Genomic DNA, 20,698 nt, shown 5'->3' on the forward strand with positions numbered 1-20,698 from the left:
TTAGGGGACGAGGACGGTTTAGGGTCCAGGTGAGGGTACGACAACGCTTTAGGGGGAGCGTACATGTGAGGGCGCGGGTTAGTGTCAGCGTAGGGGTTAGGATTAGCGGACGGGTGAGGGTCAGGCTTCGGGGAAGGGTTAGGGTTAGTGTTCGGGCTAGGGTTAGGGTTAGGGGACGGGGACGGTTTAGGGTCCAGGTGAGGGTACGACAACGCTTTAGGGGGAGCGTACGTGTGAGGGCGCGGGTTAGTGTCAGCGTACGGGTTAGGAATAGGGGACGGGTGAGGGTCAGGCTTCGGGGAAGGGTTAGGGTTAGGGTTCGGGCTAGGGTTAGGGTTACGGGACGGGGACGGTTTAGGGTCCAGGTGAGGGTACGACAACGCTTTAGGGGGAGCGTACGTGTGAGGGCGCGGGTTAGTGTCAGCGTACGGGTTAGGATTAGGGGACGGGTGAGGGTCAGGCTTCGGGGAAGGGTTAGGGTTAGGGTTCGGGCTAGGGTTAGGGTTAGGGGACGGGGACGGTTTAGGGTCCAGGTGAGGGTACGACAACGCTTTAGGGGGAGCGTACGTGTGAGGGCGCGGGTTAGTGTCAGCGTACGGGTTAGGATTAGCGGACGGGTGAGGGTCAGGCTTCGGGGAAGGGATAGGGTTAGCGTGCGGGCTAGGGTTAGGGTTAGGGGACGGGGACGGTTTAGGGTCCAGGTGAGGTTACGACAACGCTTTAGGGGGAGCGTACGTGTGAGGGCGCGGGTTCGTGTCAGCGTACGGGTTAGGATTAGGGGACGGGTGAGGGTCAGGCTTCGGGGAAGGGTTAGGGTTAGGGTTCGGGCTAGGGTTAGGGTTAGGGGACGGGGAAGGTTTAAGGTCCAGGTGAGGGAACGACAACGCTTTAGGGGGAGCGTACGTGTGAGGGCGCGGGTTAGTGTCAGCGTACGGGTTAGGATTAGGGGACGGGTGAGGGTCAGGCTTCGGGGAAGGGTTAGGGTTAGGGTTCGGGCTAGGGTTAGGGTTAGGGGACGGGGACGGTTTAGGGTCCAGGTGAGGGTACGACAACGCTTTAGGGGGAGCGTACGTGTGAGGGCGCGGGTTAGTGTCAGCGTAGGGGTTAGGATTAGCGGACGGGTGAGGGTCAGGCTTCGGGGAAGGGTTAAGGTTAGGGTTCGGGCTAGGGTTAGGGTTAGGGGACGGGGACGGTTTAGGGTCCAGGTGAGGGTACGACAACGCTTTAGGGGGAGCGTACGTGTGGCGGCGCGGGTTAGTGTCAGCGTACGGGTTAGGATTAGGGGACGGGTGAGGGTCAGGCTTCGGGGAAGTGTTAGGGTTAGGGTTCGGGCTAGGGTTAGGGTTACGTGACGGGGACGGTTTAGGGTCCAGGTGAGGGTACGACAACGCTTTAGGGGGAGCGTACGTGTGAGGGCGCGGGTTAGTGTCAGCGTACGGGTTAGGATTAGGGGACGGGTGAGGGTCAGGCTTCGGGGAAGGGTTAGGGTTAGGGTTCGGGCTAGGTTTAGGGTTAGGGGACGGGGACGGTTTAGGGTCCAGGTGAGGGTACGACAACGCTTTAGGGGGAGCGTACGTGTGAGGGCGCGGGTTAGTGTCAGCGTACGAGTTAGGATTAGCGGACGGGTGAGGGTCAGGCTTCGGGGAAGGGTTAGGGTTAGCGTGCGGGCTAGGGTTAGGGTTAGGGGACGGGGACGGTTTAGGGTCCAGGTGAGGGTACGACAACGCTTTAGGGGGAGCGTACGTGTGAGGGCGCGGGTTAGTGTCAGCGTACGGGTTAGGATTAGGGGACGGGTGAGGGTCAGGCTTCGGGGAAGGGTTAGGGTTAGGGTTCGGGCTAGGGTTAGGGTTAGGGGACAGGGACGGTTTAGGGTCCAGTTGAGGGTACGACAACGCTTTAGGGGGAGCGTACGTGTGAGGGCGCGGGTTAGTGTCAGCGTACGGGTTAGGATTAGGGGACGGGTGAGGGTCAGGCTTCGGGGAAGGGTTAGGGTTAGGGTTCGGGCTAGGGTTAGGGTTAGGGGACGGGGACGGTTTAGGGTCCAGGTGAGGGTACGACAACGCTTTAGGGGGAGCGTACGTGTGAGGGCGCGGGTTAGTGTCAGCGTACGGGTTAGGATTAGGGGACGGGTGAGGGTCAGGCTTCGGGGAAGGGTTAGGGTTAGGGTTCGGGCTAGGGTTAGGGTTAGGGGACGGGGACGGTTTAGGGTCCAGGTGAGGGTACGACAACGCTTTAGGAGGAGCGTACGTGTGAGGGCGCGGGTTAGTGTCAGCGTACGGGTTAGGATTAGGGGACGGGTGAGGGTCAGGCTTCGGGGAAGGGTTAGGGTTAGGGTTCGGGCTAGGGTTAGGGTTAGGGGACGGGGACGGTTTAGGGTCCAGGTGAGGGTACGACAACGCTTTAGGGGGAGCATACGTGTGAGGGCGCGGGTTAGTGTCAGCGTACGGGTTAGGATTAGGGGACGGGTGAGGGTCAGGCTTCGGGGAAGGGTTACGGTTAGGGTTCGGGCTAGGGTTAGGGTTAGGGGACGGGGAAGGTTTAAGGTCCAGGTGAGGGAACGACAACGCTTTAGGGGGAGCGTACGTGTGAGGGCGCGGGTTAGTGTCAGCGTACGGGTTAGGATTAGGGGACGGGTGAGGGTCAGGCTTCGGGGAAGGGTTAGGGTTAGGGTTCGGGCTAGGGTTAGGGTTAGGGGACGGGGACGGTTTAGGGTCCAGGTGAGGGTACGACAACGCTTTAGGGGGAGCGTACGTGTGAGGGCGCGGGTTAGTGTCAGCGTACGGGTTAGGATTAGGGGACGGGTGAGGGTCAGGCTTCGGGGAAGTGTTAGGGTTAGTGTTCGGGGTAGGGTTAGGGTTAGGGGACGGGGACGGTTTAGGGTCCAGGTGAGGGTACGACAACGCTTTAGGGGGAGCGTACGTGTGAGGGCGCGGGTTCGTGTCAGCGTACGGGTTAGGATTAGGGGACGGGTGAGGGTCAGGCTTCAGGGAAGGGTTAGGGTTAGGGTTCGGGCTAGGGTTAGGGTTAGGGGACGGGGACGGTTTAGGGTCCAGGTGAGGGTACGACAACGCTTTAGGGGGAGCGTACATGTGAGGGCGCGGGTTAGTGTCAGCGTAGGGGTTAGGATTAGCGGACGGGTGAGGGTCAGGCTTCGGGGAAGGGTTAGGGTTAGTGTTCGGGCTAGGGTTAGGGTTAGGGGACGGGGACGGTTTAGGGTCCAGGTGAGGGTACGACAACGCTTTAGGGGGAGCGTACGTGTGAGGGCGCGGGTTAGTGTCAGCGTACGGGTTAGGATTAGGGGACGGGTGAGGGTCAGGCTTCGGGGAAGGGTTAGGGTTAGGGTTCGGGCTAGGGTTAGGGTTACGGGACGGGGACGGTTTAGAGTCCAGGTGAGGGTCCGACAACGCTTTAGGGGGAGCGTACGTGTGAGGGCGCGGGTTAGTGTCAGCGTACGGGTTAGGATTAGGGGACGGGTGAGGGTCAGGCTTCGGGGAAGTGTTAGGGTTAGGGTTCGGGCTAGGGTTAGGGTTAGGGGACGGGGACGGTTTAGGGTCCAGGTGAGGGTACGACAACGCTTTAGGGGGAGCGTACGTGTGAGGGCGCGGGTTAGTGTCAGGGTACGGGTTAGGATTAGCGGACGGGTGAGTGTCAGGCTTCGGGGAAGGGTTAGGGTTAGCGTGCGGGCTAGGGTTAGGGTTAGGGGACGGGGACGGTTTAGGGTCCAGGTGAGGGTACGACAACGCTTTAGGGGGAGCGTACGTGTGAGGGCGCAGGATAGTGTCAGCGTACGGGTTAGGATTAGGGGACGGGTGAGGGTCAGGCTTCGGGGAAGGGTTAGGGTTAGGGTTCGGGCTAGGGTTAGGGTTAGGGGACGGGGACGGTTTAGGGTCCAGGTGAGGGTACGACAACGCTTTAGGGGGAGCGTACGTGTGAGGGCGCGGGTTAGTGTCAGCGTACGGGTTAGGATTAGGGGACGGGTGAGGGTCAGGCTTCGGGGAAGGGTTAGGGTTAGGGTTCGGGCTAGGGTTAGGGTTAGGGGACGGGGACGGTTTAGGGTCCAGGTGAGGGTACGACAACGCTTTAGGGGGAGCGTACGTGTGAGGGCGCGGGTTAGTGTCAGCGTACGGGTTAGGATTAGGGGACGGGTGAGGGTCAGGCTTCGGGGAAGGGTTAGGGTTAGGGTTCGGGCTAGGGTTAGGGTTAGGGGACGGGGACGGTTTAGGGTCCAGGTGAGGGTACGACAACGCTTTAGGGGGAGCGTACGTGTGAGGGCGCGGGTTAGTGTCAGCGTACGGGTTAGGATTAGGGGACGGGTGAGGGTCAGGCTTCGGGGAAGGGTTAGGGTTAGGGTTCGGGCTAGGGTTAGGGTTAGGGGACGGGGACGCTTTAGGGTCCAGGTGAGGGTACGACAACGCTTTAGGGGGAGCGTACGTGTGAGGGCGTGGGTTAGTGTCAGCGTTCGGGTTAGGATTAGCGGACGGATGAGGGTCAGGCTTCGGGGAAGTGAGAGGGTTAGCGTGCGGGCTAGGGTTAGGGTTAGGGGACGGGGACGGTTTAGGGTCCAGGTGAGGGTACGACAACGTTTTAGGGGGAGCGTACGTGTGAGGGCGTGGGTTCGTGTCAGCGAACGGGTTAGGATTAGGGGACGGGTGAGGGTCAGGCTTCAGGGAAGGGTTAGGGTTAGGGTTCGAGCTAGGGTTAGGGTTAGGGGACGAGGACGGTTTAGGGTCCAGGTGAGGGTACGACAACGCTTTAGGGGGAGCGTACATGTGAGGGCGCGGGTTAGTGTCAGCGTAGGGGTTAGGATTAGCGGACGGGTGAGGGTCAGGCTTCGGGGAAGGGTTAGGGTTAGTGTTCGGGCTAGGGTTAGGGTTAGGGGACGGGGACGGTTTAGGGTCCAGGTGAGGGTACGACAACGCTTTAGGGGGAGCGTACGTGTGAGGGCGCGGGTTAGTGTCAGCGTACGGGTTAGGATTAGGGGACGGGTGAGGGTCAGGCTTCGGGGAAGGGTTAGGGTTAGGGTTCGGGCTAGGGTTAGGGTTACGGGACGGGGACGGTTTAGGGTCCAGGTGAGGGTCCGACAACGCTTTAGGGGGAGCGTACGTGTGAGGGCGCGGGTTAGTGTCAGCGTACGGGTTAGGATTAGGGGACGGGTGAGGGTCAGGCTTCGGGGAAGTGTTAGGGTTAGGGTTCGGGCTAGGGTTAGGGTTAGGGGACGGGGACGGTTTAGGGTCCAGGTGAGGGTACGACAACGCTTTAGGGGGAGCGTACGTGTGAGGGCGCGGGTTAGTGTCAGGGTACGGGTTAGGATTAGCGGACGGGTGAGTGTCAGGCTTCGGGGAAGGGTTAGGGTTAGCGTGCGGGCTAGGGTTAGGGTTAGGGGACGGGGACGGTTTAGGGTCCAGGTGAGGGTACGACAACGCTTTAGGGGGAGCGTACGTGTGAGGGCGCAGGATAGTGTCAGCGTACGGGTTAGGATTAGGGGACGGGTGAGGGTCAGGCTTCGGGGAAGGGTTAGGGTTAGGGTTCGGGCTAGGGTTAGGGTTAGGGGACGGGGACGGTTTAGGGTCCAGGTGAGGGTACGACAACGCTTTAGGGGGAGCGTACGTGTGAGGGCGCGGGTTAGTGTCAGCGTACGGGTTAGGATTAGGGGACGGGTGAGGGTCAGGCTTCGGGGAAGGGTTAGGGTTAGCGTGCGGGCTAGGGTTAGGGTTAGGGGACGGGGACGGTTTAGGGTCCAGGTGAGGGTACGACAACGCTTTAGGGGGAGCGTACGTGTGAGGGCGCGGGTTCGTGTCAGCGTACGGGTTAGGATTAGGGGACGGGTGAGGGTCAGGCTTCGGGGAAGGGTTAGGGTTAGGGTTCGGGCTAGGGTTAGGGTTAGGGGACGGGGACGGTTTAGGGTCCAGGTGAGGGTACGACAACGCTTTAGGGGGAGCGTACGTGTGAGGGCGCGGGTTAGTGTCAGCGTAGGGGTTAGGATTAGCGGACGGGTGAGGGTCAGGCTTCGGGGAAGGGTTAAGGTTAGGGTTCGGGCTAGGGTTAGGGTTAGGGGACGGGGACGGTTTAGGGTCCAGGTGAGGGTACGACAACGCTTTAGGGGGAGCGTACGTGTGGCGGCGCGGGTTAGTGTCAGCGTACGGGTTAGGATTAGGGGACGGGTGAGGGTCAGGCTTCGGGGAAGTGTTAGGGTTAGGGTTCGGGCTAGGGTTAGGGTTACGGGACGGGGACGGTTTAGGGTCCAGGTGAGGGTACGACAACGCTTTAGGGGGAGCGTACGTGTGAGGGCGCGGGTTAGTGTCAGCGTACGGGTTAGGATTAGGGGACGGGTGAGGGTCAGGCTTCGGGGAAGGGTTAGGGTTAGGGTTCGGGCTAGGGTTAGGGTTAGGGGACGGGGACGGTTTAGGGTCCAGGTGAGGGTACGACAACGCTTTAGGGGGAGCGTACGTGTGAGGGCGCGGGTTAGTGTCAGCGTACGAGTTAGGATTAGCGGACGGGTGAGGGTCAGGCTTCGGGGAAGGGTTAGGGTTAGCGTGCGGGCTAGGGTTAGGGTTAGGGGACGGGGACGGTTTAGGGTCCAGGTGAGGGTACGACAACGCTTTAGGGGGAGCGTACGTGTGAGGGCGCGGGTTAGTGTCAGCGTACGGGTTAGGATTAGGGGACGGGTGAGGGTCAGGCTTCGGGGAAGGGTTAGGGTTAGGGTTCGGGCTAGGGTTAGGGTTAGGGGACAGGGACGGTTTAGGGTCCAGTTGAGGGTACGACAACGCTTTAGGGGGAGCGTACGTGTGAGGGCGCGGGTTAGTGTCAGCGTACGGGTTAGGATTAGGGGACGGGTGAGGGTCAGGCTTCGGGGAAGGGTTAGGGTTAGGGTTCGGGCTAGGGTTAGGGTTAGGGGACGGGGACGGTTTAGGGTCCAGGTGAGGGTACGACAACGCTTTAGGGGGAGCGTACGTGTGAGGGCGCGGGTTAGTGTCAGCGTACGGGTTAGGATTAGGGGACGGGTGAGGGTCAGGCTTCGGGGAAGGTTTAGGGTTAGGGTTCGGGCTAGGGTTAGGGTTAGGGGACGGGGACGGTTTAGGGTCCAGGTGAGGGTACGACAACGCTTTAGGAGGAGCGTACGTGTGAGGGCGCGGGTTAGTGTCAGCGTACGGGTTAGGATTAGGGGACGGGTGAGGGTCAGGCTTCGGGGAAGGGTTAGGGTTAGGGTTCGGGCTAGGGTTAGGGTTAGGGGACGGGGACGGTTTAGGGTCCAGGTGAGGGTACGACAACGCTTTAGGGGGAGCATACGTGTGAGGGCGCGGGTTAGTGTCAGCGTACGGGTTAGGATTAGGGGACGGGTGAGGGTCAGGCTTCGGGGAAGGGTTACGGTTAGGGTTCGGGCTAGGGTTAGGGTTAGGGGACGGGGACGGTTTAAGGTCCAGGTGAGGGAACGACAACGCTTTAGGGGGAGCGTACGTGTGAGGGCGCGGGTTAGTGTCAGCGTACGGGTTAGGATTAGGGGACGGGTGAGGGTCAGGCTTCGGGGAAGGGTTAGGGTTAGGGTTCGGGCTAGGGTTAGGGTTAGGGGACGGGGACGGTTTAGGGTCCAGGTGAGGGTACGACAACGCTTTAGGGGGAGCGTACGTGTGAGGGCGCGGGTTAGTGTCAGCGTACGGGTTAGGATTAGGGGACGGGTGAGGGTCAGGCTTCGGGGAAGTGTTAGGGTTAGTGTTCGGGGTAGGGTTAGGGTTAGGGGACGGGGACGGTTTAGGGTCCAGGTGAGGGTACGACAACGCTTTAGGGGGAGCGTACGTGTGAGGGCGCGGGTTCGTGTCAGCGTACGGGTTAGGATTAGGGGACGGGTGAGGGTCAGGCTTCAGGGAAGGGTTAGGGTTAGGGTTCGGGCTAGGGTTAGGGTTAGGGGACGGGGACGGTTTAGGGTCCAGGTGAGGGTACGACAACGCTTTAGGGGGAGCGTACATGTGAGGGCGCGGGTTAGTGTCAGCGTAGGGGTTAGGATTAGCGGACGGGTGAGGGTCAGGCTTCGGGGAAGGGTTAGGGTTAGTGTTCGGGCTAGGGTTAGGGTTAGGGGACGGGGACGGTTTAGGGTCCAGGTGAGGGTACGACAACGCTTTAGGGGGAGCGTACGTGTGAGGGCGCGGGTTAGTGTCAGCGTACGGGTTAGGATTAGGGGACGGGTGAGGGTCAGGCTTCGGGGAAGGGTTAGGGTTAGGGTTCGGGCTAGGGTTAGGGTTACGGGACGGGGACGGTTTAGGGTCCAGGTGAGGGTCCGACAACGCTTTAGGGGGAGCGTACGTGTGAGGGCGCGGGTTAGTGTCAGCGTACGGGTTAGGATTAGGGGACGGGTGAGGGTCAGGCTTCGGGGAAGTGTTAGGGTTAGGGTTCGGGCTAGGGTTAGGGTTAGGGGACGGGGACGGTTTAGGGTCCAGGTGAGGGTACGACAACGCTTTAGGGGGAGCGTACGTGTGAGGGCGCGGGTTAGTGTCAGGGTACGGGTTAGGATTAGCGGACGGGTGAGTGTCAGGCTTCGGGGAAGGGTTAGGGTTAGCGTGCGGGCTAGGGCTAGGGTTAGGGGACGGGGACGGTTTAGGTTCCAGGTGAGGGTACGACAACGCTTTAGGGGGAGCGTACGTGTGAGGGCGCGGGTTAGTGTCAGCGTACGGGTTAGGATTAGGGGACGGGTGAGGGTCAGGCTTCGGGGAAGGGTTAGGGTTAGGGTTCGGGCTAGGGTTAGGGTTAGGGGACGGGGACGCTTTAGGGTCCAGGTGAGGGTACGACAACGCTTTAGGGGGAGCGTACGTGTGAGGGCGTGGGTTAGTGTCAGCGTTCGGGTTAGGATTAGCGGACGGATGAGGGTCAGGCTTCGGGGAAGTGAGAGGGTTAGCGTGCGGGCTAGGGTTAGGGTTAGGGGACGGGGACGGTTTAGGGTCCAGGTGAGGGTACGACAACGTTTTAGGGGGAGCGTACGTGTGAGGGCGTGGGTTCGTGTCAGCGAACGGGTTAGGATTAGGGGACGGGTGAGGGTCAGGCTTCAGGGAAGGGTTAGGGTTAGGGTTCGAGCTAGGGTTAGGGTTAGGGGACGAGGACGGTTTAGGGTCCAGGTGAGGGTACGACAACGCTTTAGGGGGAGCGTACATGTGAGGGCGCGGGTTAGTGTCAGCGTAGGGGTTAGGATTAGCGGACGGGTGAGGGTCAGGCTTCGGGGAAGGGTTAGGGTTAGTGTTCGGGCTAGGGTTAGGGTTAGGGGACGGGGACGGTTTAGGGTCCAGGTGAGGGTACGACAACGCTTTAGGGGGAGCGTACGTGTGAGGGCGCGGGTTAGTGTCAGCGTACGGGTTAGGATTAGGGGACGGGTGAGGGTCAGGCTTCGGGGAAGGGTTAGGGTTAGGGTTCGGGCTAGGGTTAGGGTTACGGGACGGGGACGGTTTAGGGTCCAGGTGAGGGTCCGACAACGCTTTAGGGGGAGCGTACGTGTGAGGGCGCGGGTTAGTGTCAGCGTACGGGTTAGGATTAGGGGACGGGTGAGGGTCAGGCTTCGGGGAAGTGTTAGGGTTAGGGTTCGGGCTAGGGTTAGGGTTAGGGGACGGGGACGGTTTAGGGTCCAGGTGAGGGTACGACAACGCTTTAGGGGGAGCGTACGTGTGAGGGCGCGGGTTAGTGTCAGGGTACGGGTTAGGATTAGCGGACGGGTGAGTGTCAGGCTTCGGGGAAGGGTTAGGGTTAGCGTGCGGGCTAGGGTTAGGGTTAGGGGACGGGGACGGTTTAGGGTCCAGGTGAGGGTACGACAACGCTTTAGGGGGAGCGTACGTGTGAGGGCGCAGGATAGTGTCAGCGTACGGGTTAGGATTAGGGGACGGGTGAGGGTCAGGCTTCGGGGAAGGGTTAGGGTTAGGGTTCGGGCTAGGGTTAGGGTTAGGGGACGGGGACGGTTTAGGGTCCAGGTGAGGGTACGACAACGCTTTAGGGGGAGCGTACGTGTGAGGGCGCGGGTTAGTGTCAGCGTACGGGTTAGGATTAGGGGACGGGTGAGGGTCAGGCTTCGGGGAAGGGTTAGGGTTAGGGTTCGGGCTAGGGTTAGGGTTAGGGGACGGGGACGGTTTAGGGTCCAGGTGAGGGTACGACAACGCTTTAGGGGGAGCGTACGTGTGAGGGCGCGGGTTAGTGTCAGCGTACGGGTTAGGATTAGGGGACGGGTGAGGGTCAGGCTTCGGGGAAGGGTTAGGGTTAGGGTTCGGGCTAGGGTTAGGGTTAGGGGACGGGGACGGTTTAGGGTCCAGGTGAGGGTACGACAACGCTTTAGGGGGAGCGTACGTGTGAGGGCGCGGGTTAGTGTCAGCGTACGGGTTAGGATTAGGGGACGGGTGAGGGTCAGGCTTCGGGGAAGGGTTAGGGTTAGGGTTCGGGCTAGGGTTAGGGTTAGGGGACGGGGACGCTTTAGGGTCCAGGTGAGGGTACGACAACGCTTTAGGGGGAGCGTACGTGTGAGGGCGTGGGTTAGTGTCAGCGTTCGGGTTAGGATTAGCGGACGGATGAGGGTCAGGCTTCGGGGAAGTGAGAGGGTTAGCGTGCGGGCTAGGGTTAGGGTTAGGGGACGGGGACGGTTTAGGGTCCAGGTGAGGGTACGACAACGTTTTAGGGGGAGCGTACGTGTGAGGGCGTGGGTTCGTGTCAGCGAACGGGTTAGGATTAGGGGACGGGTGAGGGTCAGGCTTCAGGGAAGGGTTAGGGTTAGGGTTCGAGCTAGGGTTAGGGTTAGGGGACGAGGACGGTTTAGGGTCCAGGTGAGGGTACGACAACGCTTTAGGGGGAGCGTACATGTGAGGGCGCGGGTTAGTGTCAGCGTAGGGGTTAGGATTAGCGGACGGGTGAGGGTCAGGCTTCGGGGAAGGGTTAGGGTTAGTGTTCGGGCTAGGGTTAGGGTTAGGGGACGGGGACGGTTTAGGGTCCAGGTGAGGGTACGACAACGCTTTAGGGGGAGCGTACGTGTGAGGGCGCGGGTTAGTGTCAGCGTACGGGTTAGGATTAGGGGACGGGTGAGGGTCAGGCTTCGGGGAAGGGTTAGGGTTAGGGTTCGGGCTAGGGTTAGGGTTACGGGACGGGGACGGTTTAGGGTCCAGGTGAGGGTACGACAACGCTTTAGGGGGAGCGTACGTGTGAGGGCGCGGGTTAGTGTCAGCGTACGGGTTAGGATTAGGGGACGGGTGAGGGTCAGGCTTCGGGGAAGGGTTAGGGTTAGGGTTCGGGCTAGGGTTAGGGTTAGGGTTAGGGGACGGTTTAGGGTCCAGGTGAGGGTACGACAACGCTTTAGGGGGAGCGTACGTGTGAGGGCGCGGGTTAGTGTCAGCGTACGGGTTAGGATTAGCGGACGGGTGAGGGTCAGGCTTCGGGGAAGGGATAGGGTTAGCGTGCGGGCTAGGGTTAGGGTTAGGGGACGGGGACGGTTTAGGGTCCAGGTGAGGTTACGACAACGCTTTAGGGGGAGCGTACGTGTGAGGGCGCGGGTTCGTGTCAGCGTACGGGTTAGGATTAGGGGACGGGTGAGGGTCAGGCTTCGGGGAAGGGTTAGGGTTAGGGTTCGGGCTAGGGTTAGGGTTAGGGGACGGGGACGGTTTAGGGTCCAGGTGAGGGTACGACAACGCTTTAGGGGGAGCGTACGTGTGAGGGCGCGGGTTAGTGTCAGCGTAGGGGTTAGGATTAGCGGACGGGTGAGGGTCAGGCTTCGGGGAAGGGTTAAGGTTAGGGTTCGGGCTAGGGTTAGGGTTAGGGGACGGGGACGGTTTAGGGTCCAGGTGAGGGTACGACAACGCTTTAGGGGGAGCGTACGTGTGGCGGCGCGGGTTAGTGTCAGCGTACGGGTTAGGATTAGGGGACGGGTGAGGGTCAGGCTTCGGGGAAGTGTTAGGGTTAGGGTTCGGGCTAGGGTTAGGGTTACGGGACGGGGACGGTTTAGGGTCCAGGTGAGGGTACGACAACGCTTTAGGGGGAGCGTACGTGTGAGGGCGCGGGTTAGTGTCAGCGTACGGGTTAGGATTAGGGGACGGGTGAGGGTCAGGCTTCGGGGAAGGGTTAGGGTTAGGGTTCGGGCTAGGGTTAGGGTTAGGGGACGGGGACGGTTTAGGGTCCAGGTGAGGGTACGACAACGCTTTAGGGGGAGCGTACGTGTGAGGGCGCGGGTTAGTGTCAGCGTACGAGTTAGGATTAGCGGACGGGTGAGGGTCAGGCTTCGGGGAAGGGTTAGGGTTAGCGTGCGGGCTAGGGTTAGGGTTAGGGGACGGGGACGGTTTAGGGTCCAGGTGAGGGTACGACAACGCTTTAGGGGGAGCGTACGTGTGAGGGCGCGGGTTAGTGTCAGCGTACGGGTTAGGATTAGGGGACGGGTGAGGGTCAGGCTTCGGGGAAGGGTTAGGGTTAGGGTTCGGGCTAGGGTTAGGGTTAGGGGACAGGGACGGTTTAGGGTCCAGTTGAGGGTACGACAACGCTTTAGGGGGAGCGTACGTGTGAGGGCGCGGGTTAGTGTCAGCGTACGGGTTAGGATTAGGGGACGGGTGAGGGTCAGGCTTCGGGGAAGGGTTAGGGTTAGGGTTCGGGCTAGGGTTAGGGTTAGGGGACGGGGACGGTTTAGGGTCCAGGTGAGGGTACGACAACGCTTTAGGGGGAGCGTACGTGTGAGGGCGCGGGTTAGTGTCAGCGTACGGGTTAGGATTAGGGGACGGGTGAGGGTCAGGCTTCGGGGAAGGTTTAGGGTTAGGGTTCGGGCTAGGGTTAGGGTTAGGGGACGGGGACGGTTTAGGGTCCAGGTGAGGGTACGACAACGCTTTAGGAGGAGCGTACGTGTGAGGGCGCGGGTTAGTGTCAGCGTACGTGTTAGGATTAGGGGACGGGTGAGGGTCAGGCTTCGGGGAAGGGTTAGGGTTAGGGTTCGGGCTAGGGTTAGGGTTAGGGGACGGGGACGGTTTAGGGTCCAGGTGAGGGTACGACAACGCTTTAGGGGGAGCATACGTGTGAGGGCGCGGGTTAGTGTCAGCGTACGGGTTAGGATTAGGGGACGGGTGAGGGTCAGGCTTCGGGGAAGGGTTACGGTTAGGGTTCGGGCTAGGGTTAGGGTTAGGGGACGGGGACGGTTTAAGGTCCAGGTGAGGGAACGACAACGCTTTAGGGGGAGCGTACGTGTGAGGGCGCGGGTTAGTGTCAGCGTACGGGTTAGGATTAGGGGACGGGTGAGGGTCAGGCTTCGGGGAAGGGTTAGGGTTAGGGTTCGGGCTAGGGTTAGGGTTAGGGGACGGGGACGGTTTAGGGTCCAGGTGAGGGTACGACAACGCTTTAGGGGGAGCGTACGTGTGAGGGCGCGGGTTAGTGTCAGCGTACGGGTTAGGATTAGGGGACGGGTGAGGGTCAGGCTTCGGGGAAGTGTTAGGGTTAGTGTTCGGGGTAGGGTTAGGGTTAGGGGACGGGGACGGTTTAGGGTCCAGGTGAGGGTACGACAACGCTTTAGGGGGAGCGTACGTGTGAGGGCGCGGGTTCGTGTCAGCGTACGGGTTAGGATTAGGGGACGGGTGAGGGTCAGGCTTCAGGGAAGGGTTAGGGTTAGGGTTCGGGCTAGGGTTAGGGTTAGGGGACGGGGACGGTTTAGGGTCCAGGTGAGGGTACGACAACGCTTTAGGGGGAGCGTACATGTGAGGGCGCGGGTTAGTGTCAGCGTAGGGGTTAGGATTAGCGGACGGGTGAGGGTCAGGCTTCGGGGAAGGGTTAGGGTTAGTGTTCGGGCTAGGGTTAGGGTTAGGGGACGGGGACGGTTTAGGGTCCAGGTGAGGGTACGACAACGCTTTAGGGGGAGCGTACGTGTGAGGGCGCGGGTTAGTGTCAGCGTACGGGTTAGGATTAGGGGACGGGTGAGGGTCAGGCTTCGGGGAAGGGTTAGGGTTAGGGTTCGGGCTAGGGTTAGGGTTACGGGACGGGGACGGTTTAGGGTCCAGGTGAGGGTCCGACAACGCTTTAGGGGGAGCGTACGTGTGAGGGCGCGGGTTAGTGTCAGCGTACGGGTTAGGATTAGGGGACGGGTGAGGGTCAGGCTTCGGGGAAGTGTTAGGGTTAGGGTTCGGGCTAGGGTTAGGGTTAGGGGACGGGGACGGTTTAGGGTCCAGGTGAGGGTACGACAACGCTTTAGGGGGAGCGTACGTGTGAGGGCGCGGGTTAGTGTCAGGGTACGGGTTAGGATTATCGGACGGGTGAGTGTCAGGCTTCGGGGAAGGGTTAGGGTTAGCGTGCGGGCTAGGGTTAGGGTTAGGGGACGGGGACGGTTTAGGGTCCAGGTGAGGGTACGACAACGCTTTAGGGGGAGCGTACGTGTGAGGGCGCAGGATAGTGTCAGCGTACGGGTTAGGATTAGGGGACGGGTGAGGGTCAGGCTTCGGGGAAGGGTTAGGGTTAGGGTTCGGGCTAGGGTTAGGGTTAGGGGACGGGGACGGTTTAGGGTCCAGGTGAGGGTACGACAACGCTTTAGGGGGAGCGTACGTGTGAGGGCGCGGGTTAGTGTCAGCGTACGGGTTAGGATTAGGGGACGGGTGAGGGTCAGGCTTCGGGGAAGGGTTAGGGTTAGGGTTCGGGCTAGGGTTAGGGTTAGGGGACGGGGACGGTTTAGGGTCCAGGTGAGGGTACGACAACGCTTTAGGGGGAGCGTACGTGTGAGGGCGCGGGTTCGTGTCAGCGTACGGGTTAGGATTAGGGGACGGGTGAGGGTCAGGCTTCGGGGAAGGGTTAGGGTTAGGGTGCGGGCTAGGGTTAGGGTTAGGGGACGGGGACGGTTTAGGGTCCAGGTGAGGGTACGACAACGCTTTAGGGGGAGCGTACGTGTGAGGGCGTGGGTTCGTGTCAGCGTACGGGTTAGGATTAGGGGACGGGTGAGGGTCAGGCTTCGGGGAAGGGATAGGGTTAGGGTTCGGGCTAGGGTTAGGGTTAGGGGACGGGGACGGTTTAGGGTCCAGGTGAGGGTACGACAACGCTTTAGGGGGAGCGTACGTGTGAGGGCGCGGGTTAGTGTCAGCGTACGGGTTAGGATTAGGGGACGGGTGAGGGTCAGGCTTCGGGGAAGTGTTAGGGTTAGGGTGCGGGCTAGGGTTAGGGTTAGGGGACGGGGACGGCTTAGGGTCCAGGTGAGGGTACGACAACGCTTTAGGTGGAGCGTACGTGTGAGGGCGCGGGTTCGTGTCAGCGTACGGGTTAGGATTAGGGGACGGGTGAGGGTCAGGCTTCGGGGAAGGGTTAGGGTTAGGGTTCGGGCTAGGGTTAGGGTTAGGGGACGGGGACGGTTTAGGGTCCAGGGGAGGGTACGACAACGTTTTAGGGGGAGCGTACGTGTGAGGGCGCGGGTTAGTGTCAGCGTACGGGTTAGGATTAGCGGACGGGTGAGGGTCAGGCTTCGGGGAAGGGATAGGGTTAGCGTGCGGGCTAGGGTTAGGTTTAGGGGACGGGGACGGTTTAGGGTCCAGGTGAGGTTACGACAACGCTTTAGGGGGAGCGTACGTGTGAGGGCGCGGGTTCGTGTCAGCGTACGGGTTAGGATTAGGGGACGGGTGAGGGTCAGGCTTCGGGGAAGGGTTAGGGTTAGGGTTCGGGCTAGGGTTAGGGTTAGGGGACGGGGACGGTTTAGGGTCCAGGTGAGGGTACGACAACGCTTTAGGGGGAGCGTACGTGTGAGGGCGCGGGTTAGTTTCAGCGTAGGGGTTAGGATTAGCGGACGGGTGAGGGTCAGGCTTCGGGGAAGGGTTAAGGTTAGGGTTCGGGCTAGGGTTAGGGTTAGGGGACGGGGACGGTTTAGGGTCCAGGTGAGGGTACGACAACGCTTTAGGGGGAGCGTACGTGTGGCGGCGCGGGTTAGTGTCAGCGTACGGGTTAGGATTAGGGGACGGGTGAGGGTCAGGCTTCGGGGAAGTGTTAGGGTTAGGGTTCGGGCTAGGGTTAGGGTTACGGGACGGGGACGGTTTAGGGTCCAGGTGAGGGTACGACAACGCTTTAGGGGGAGCGTACGTGTGAGGGCGTGGGTTAGTGTCAGCGTACGGGTTAGGATTAGGGGACGTGTGAGGGTCAGGCTTCGGGGAAGGGTTAGGGTTAGGGTTCGGGCTAGGGTTAGGGTTAGGGGACGGGGACGGTTTAGGTTCCAGGTGAGGGTACGACAACGCTTTAGGGGGAGCGTACGTGTGAGGGCGCGGGTTAGTGTCAGCGTACGAGTTAGGATTAGCGGACGGGTGAGGGTCAGGCTTCGGGGAAGTGTTAGGGTTAGCGTGCGGGCTAGGGTTAGGGTTAGGGGACGGGGACGGTTTAGGGTCCAGGTGAGGGTACGACAACGCTTTAGGGGGAGCGTACGTGTGAGGGCGCGGGTTAGTGTCAGCGTACGGGTTAGGATTAGGGGACGGGTGAGGGTCAGGCTTCGGGGAAGGGTTAGGGTTAGGGTTCGGGCTAGGGTTAGGGTTAGGGGACAGGGACGGTTTAGGGTCCAGTTGAGGGTACGACAACGCTTTAGGGGGAGCGTACGTGTGAGGGCGCGGGTTAGTGTCAGCGTACGGGTTAGGATTAGGGGACGGGTGAGGGTCAGGCTTCGGGGAAGGGTTAGGGTTAGGGTTCGGGCTAGGGTTAGGGTTAGGGGACGGGGACGGTTTAGGGTCCAGGTGAGGGTACGACAACGCTTTAGGGGGAGCGTACGTGTGAGGGCGTGGGTTAGTGTCAGCGTACGGGTTAGGATTAGGGGACGGGTGAGGGTCAGGCTTCGGGGAAGGGTTAGGGTTAGGGTTCGGGCTAGGGTTAGGGTTAGGGGACGGGGACGGTTTAGGGTCCAGGTGAGGGTACGACAACGCTTTAGGAGGAGCGTACGTGTGAGGGCGCGGGTTAGTGTCAGCGTACGGGTTAGGATTAGGGGACGGGTGAGGGTCAGGCTTCGGGGAAGGGTTAGGGTTAGGGTTCGGGCTAGGGTTAGGGTTAGGGGACGGGGACGGTTTAGGGTCCAGGTGAGGGTACGACAACGCTTTAGGGGGAGCATACGTGTGAGGGCGCGGGTTAGTGTCAGCGTACGGGTTAGGATTAGGGGACGGGTGAGGGTCAGGCTTCGGGGAAGGGTTACGGTTAGGGTTCGGGCTAGGGTTAGGGTTAGGGGACGGGGACGGTTTAAGGTCCAGGTGAGGGAACGACAACGCTTTAGGGGGAGCGTACGTGTGAGGGCGCGGGTTAGTGTCAGCGTACGGGTTAGGATTAGGGGACGGGTGAGGGTCAGGCTTCGGGGAAGGGTTAGGGTTAGGGTTCGGGCTAGGGTTAGGGTTAGGGGACGGGGACGGTTTAGGGTCCAGGTGAGGGTACGACAACGCTTTAGGGGGAGCGTACGTGTGAGGGCGCGGGTTAGTGTCAGCGTACGGGTTAGGATTAGGGGACGGGTGAGGGTCAGGCTTCGGGGAAGTGTTAGGGTTAGTGTTCGGGGTAGGGTTAGGGTTAGGGGACGGGGACGGTTTAGGGTCCAGGTGAGGGTACGACAACGCTTTAGGGGGAGCGTACGTGTGAGGGCGCGGGTTCGTGTCAGCGTACGGGTTAGGATTAGGGGACGGGTGAGGGTCAGGCTTCAGGGAAGGGTTAGGGTTAGGGTTCGGGCTAGGGTTAGGGTTAGGGGACGGGGACGGTTTAGGGTCCAGGTGAGGGTACGACAACGCTTTAGGGGGAGCGTACATGTGAGGGCGCGGGTTAGTGTCAGCGTAGGGGTTAGGATTAGCGGACGGGTGAGGGTCAGGCTTCGGGGAAGGGTTAGGGTTAGTGTTCGGGCTAGGGTTAGGGTTAGGGGACGGGGACGGTTTAGGGTCCAGGTGAGGGTACGACAACGCTTTAGGGGGAGCGTACGTGTGAGGGCGCGGGTTAGTGTCAGCGTACGGGTTAGGATTAGGGGACGGGTGAGGGTCAGGCTTCGGGGAAGGGTTAGGGTTAGGGTTCGGGCTAGGGTTAGGGTTACGGGACGGGGACGGTTTAGGGTCCAGGTGAGGGTCCGACAACGCTTTAGGGGGAGCGTACGTGTGAGGGCGCGGGTTAGTGTCAGCGTACGGGTTAGGATTAGGGGACGGGTGAGGGTCAGGCTTCGGGGAAGTGTTAGGGTTAGGGTTCGGGCTAGGGTTAGGGTTAGGGGACGGGGACGGTTTAGGGTCCAGGTGAGGGTACGACAACGCTTTAGGGGGAGCGTACGTGTGAGGGCGTGGGTTAGTGTCAGGGTACGGGTTAGGATTAGCGGACGGGTGAGTGTCAGGCTTCGGGTAAGGGTTAGGGTTAGCGTGCGGGCTAGGGTTAGGGTTAGGGGACGGGGACGGTTTAGGGTCCAGGTGAGGGTACGACAACGCTTTAGGGGGAGCGTACGTGTGAGGGCGCAGGATAGTGTCAGCGTACGGGTTAGGATTAGGGGACGGGTGAGGGTCAGGCTTCGGGGAAGGGTTAGGGTTAGGGTTCGGGCTAGGGTTAGGGTTAGGGGACGGGGACGGTTTAGGGTCCAGGTGAGGGTACGACAACGCTTTAGGGGGAGCGTACGTGTGAGGGCGCGGGTTAGTGTCAGCGTACGGGTTAGGATTAGGGGACGGGTGAGGGTCAGGCTTCGGGGAAGGGTTAGGGTTAGGGTTCGGGCTAGGGTTAGGGTTAGGGGACGGGGACGGTTTAGGGTCCAGGTGAGGGTACGACAACGCTTTAGGGGGAGCGTACGTGTGAGGGCGCGGGTTAGTGTCAGCGTACGGGTTAGGATTAGGGGACGGGTGAGGGTCAGGCTTCGGGGAAGGGTTAGGGTTAGGGTTCGGGCTAGGGTTAGGGTTAGGGGATGGGGACGGTTTAGGGTCCAGGTGAGGGTACGACAACGCTTTAGGGGGAGCGTACGTGTGAGGGCGCGGGTTAGTGTCAGCGTACGGGTTAGGATTAGGGGACGGGTGAGGGTCAGGCTTCGGGGAAGGGTTAGGGTTAGGGTTCGGGCTAGGGTTAGGGTTAGGGGACGGGGACGGTTTAGGGTCCAGGTGAGGGTACGACAACGCTTTAGGGGGAGCGTACGTGTGAGGGCGCGGGTTAGTGTCAGCGTACGGGTTAGGATTAGGGGACGGGTGAGGGTCAGGCTTCGGGGAAGGGTTAGGGTTAGGGTTCGGGCTAGGGTTAGGGTTAGGGGACGGGGACGGTTTAGGGTCCAGGTGAGGGTACGACAACGCTTTAGGGGGAGCGTACGTGTGAGGGCGCGGGTTCGTGTCAGCGTACGGGTTAGGATTAGGGGACGGGTGAGGGTCAGGCTTCGGGGAAGGGTTAGGGTTAGGGTGCGGGCTAGGGTTAGGGTTAGGGGACGGGGACGGTTTAGGGTCCAGGTGAGGGTACGACAACGCTTTAGGGGGAGCGTACGTGTGAGGGCGTGGGTTCGTGTCAGCGTACGGGTTAGGATTAGGGGACGGGTGAGGGTCAGGCTTCGGGGAAGGGATAGGGTTAGGGTTCGGGCTAGGGTTAGGGTTAGGGGACGGGGACGGTTCAGGGTCCAGGTGAGGGTACGACAACGCTTTAGGGGGAGCGTACGTGTGAGGGCGCGGGTTAGTGTCAGCGTACGGGTTAGGATTAGCGGACGGGTGAGGGTCAGGCTTCCGGGAAGGGATAGGGTTAGCGTGCGGGCTAGGGTTAGGTTTAGGGGACGGGGACGGTTTAGGGTCCAGGTGAGGTTACGACAACGCTTTAGGGGGAGCGTACGTGTGAGGGCGCGGGTTCGTGTCAGCGTACGGGTTAGGATTAGGGGACGGGTGAGGGTCAGGCTTCGGGGAAGGGTTAGGGTTAGGGTTCGGGCTAGGGTTAGGGTTAGGGGACGGGGACGGTTTAGGGTCCAGGTGAGGGTACGACAACGCTTTAGGGGGAGCGTACGTGTGAGGGCGCGGGTTAGTTTCAGCGTAGGGGTTAGGATTAGCGGACGGGTGAGGGTCAGGCTTCGGGGAAGGGTTAAGGTTAGGGTTCGGGCTAGGGTTAGGGTTAGGGGACGGGGACGGTTTAGGGTCCAGGTGAGGGTACGACAACGCTTTAGGGGGAGCGTACGTGTGGCGGCGCGGGTTAGTGTCAGCGTACGGGTTACGATTAGGGGACGGGTGAGGGTCAGGCTTCGGGGAAGGGTTAGGGTTAGGGTTCGGGCTAGGGTTAGGGTTACGGGACGGGGACGGTTTAGGGTCCAGGTGAGGGTACGACAACGCTTTAGGGGGAGCGTACGTGTGAGGGCGTGGGTTAGTGTCAGGGTACGGGTTAGGATTAGGGGACGGGTGAGGGTCAGGCTTCGGGGAAGGGTTAGGGTTAGGGTTCGGGCTAGGGTTAGGGTTAGGGGACGGGGACGGTTTAGGGTCCAGGTGAGGGTACGACAACGCTTTAGGGGGAGCGTACGTGTGAGGGCGCGGGTTAGTGTCAGCGTACGAGTTAGGATTAGCGGACGGGTGAGGGTCAGGCTTCGGGGAAGGGTTAGGGTTAGCGTGCGGGCTAGGGTTAGGGTTAGGGGACGGGGACGGTTTAGGGTCCAGGTGAGGGTACGACAACGCTTTAGGGGGAGCGTACGTGTGAGGGCGCGGGTTAGTGTCAGCGTACGGGTTAGGATTAGGGGACGGGTGAGGGTCAGGCTTCGGGGAAGGGTTAGGGTTAGGGTTCGGGCTAGGGTTAGGGTTAGGGGACAGGGACGGTTTAGGGTCCAGTTGAG

The sequence above is a fragment of the Pseudorca crassidens genome, chromosome 18 (genome assembly GCF_039906515.1).
Source record: "Pseudorca crassidens isolate mPseCra1 chromosome 18, mPseCra1.hap1, whole genome shotgun sequence".
In the NCBI taxonomy this organism is placed as follows: Eukaryota; Metazoa; Chordata; class Mammalia; order Artiodactyla; family Delphinidae; genus Pseudorca; species Pseudorca crassidens.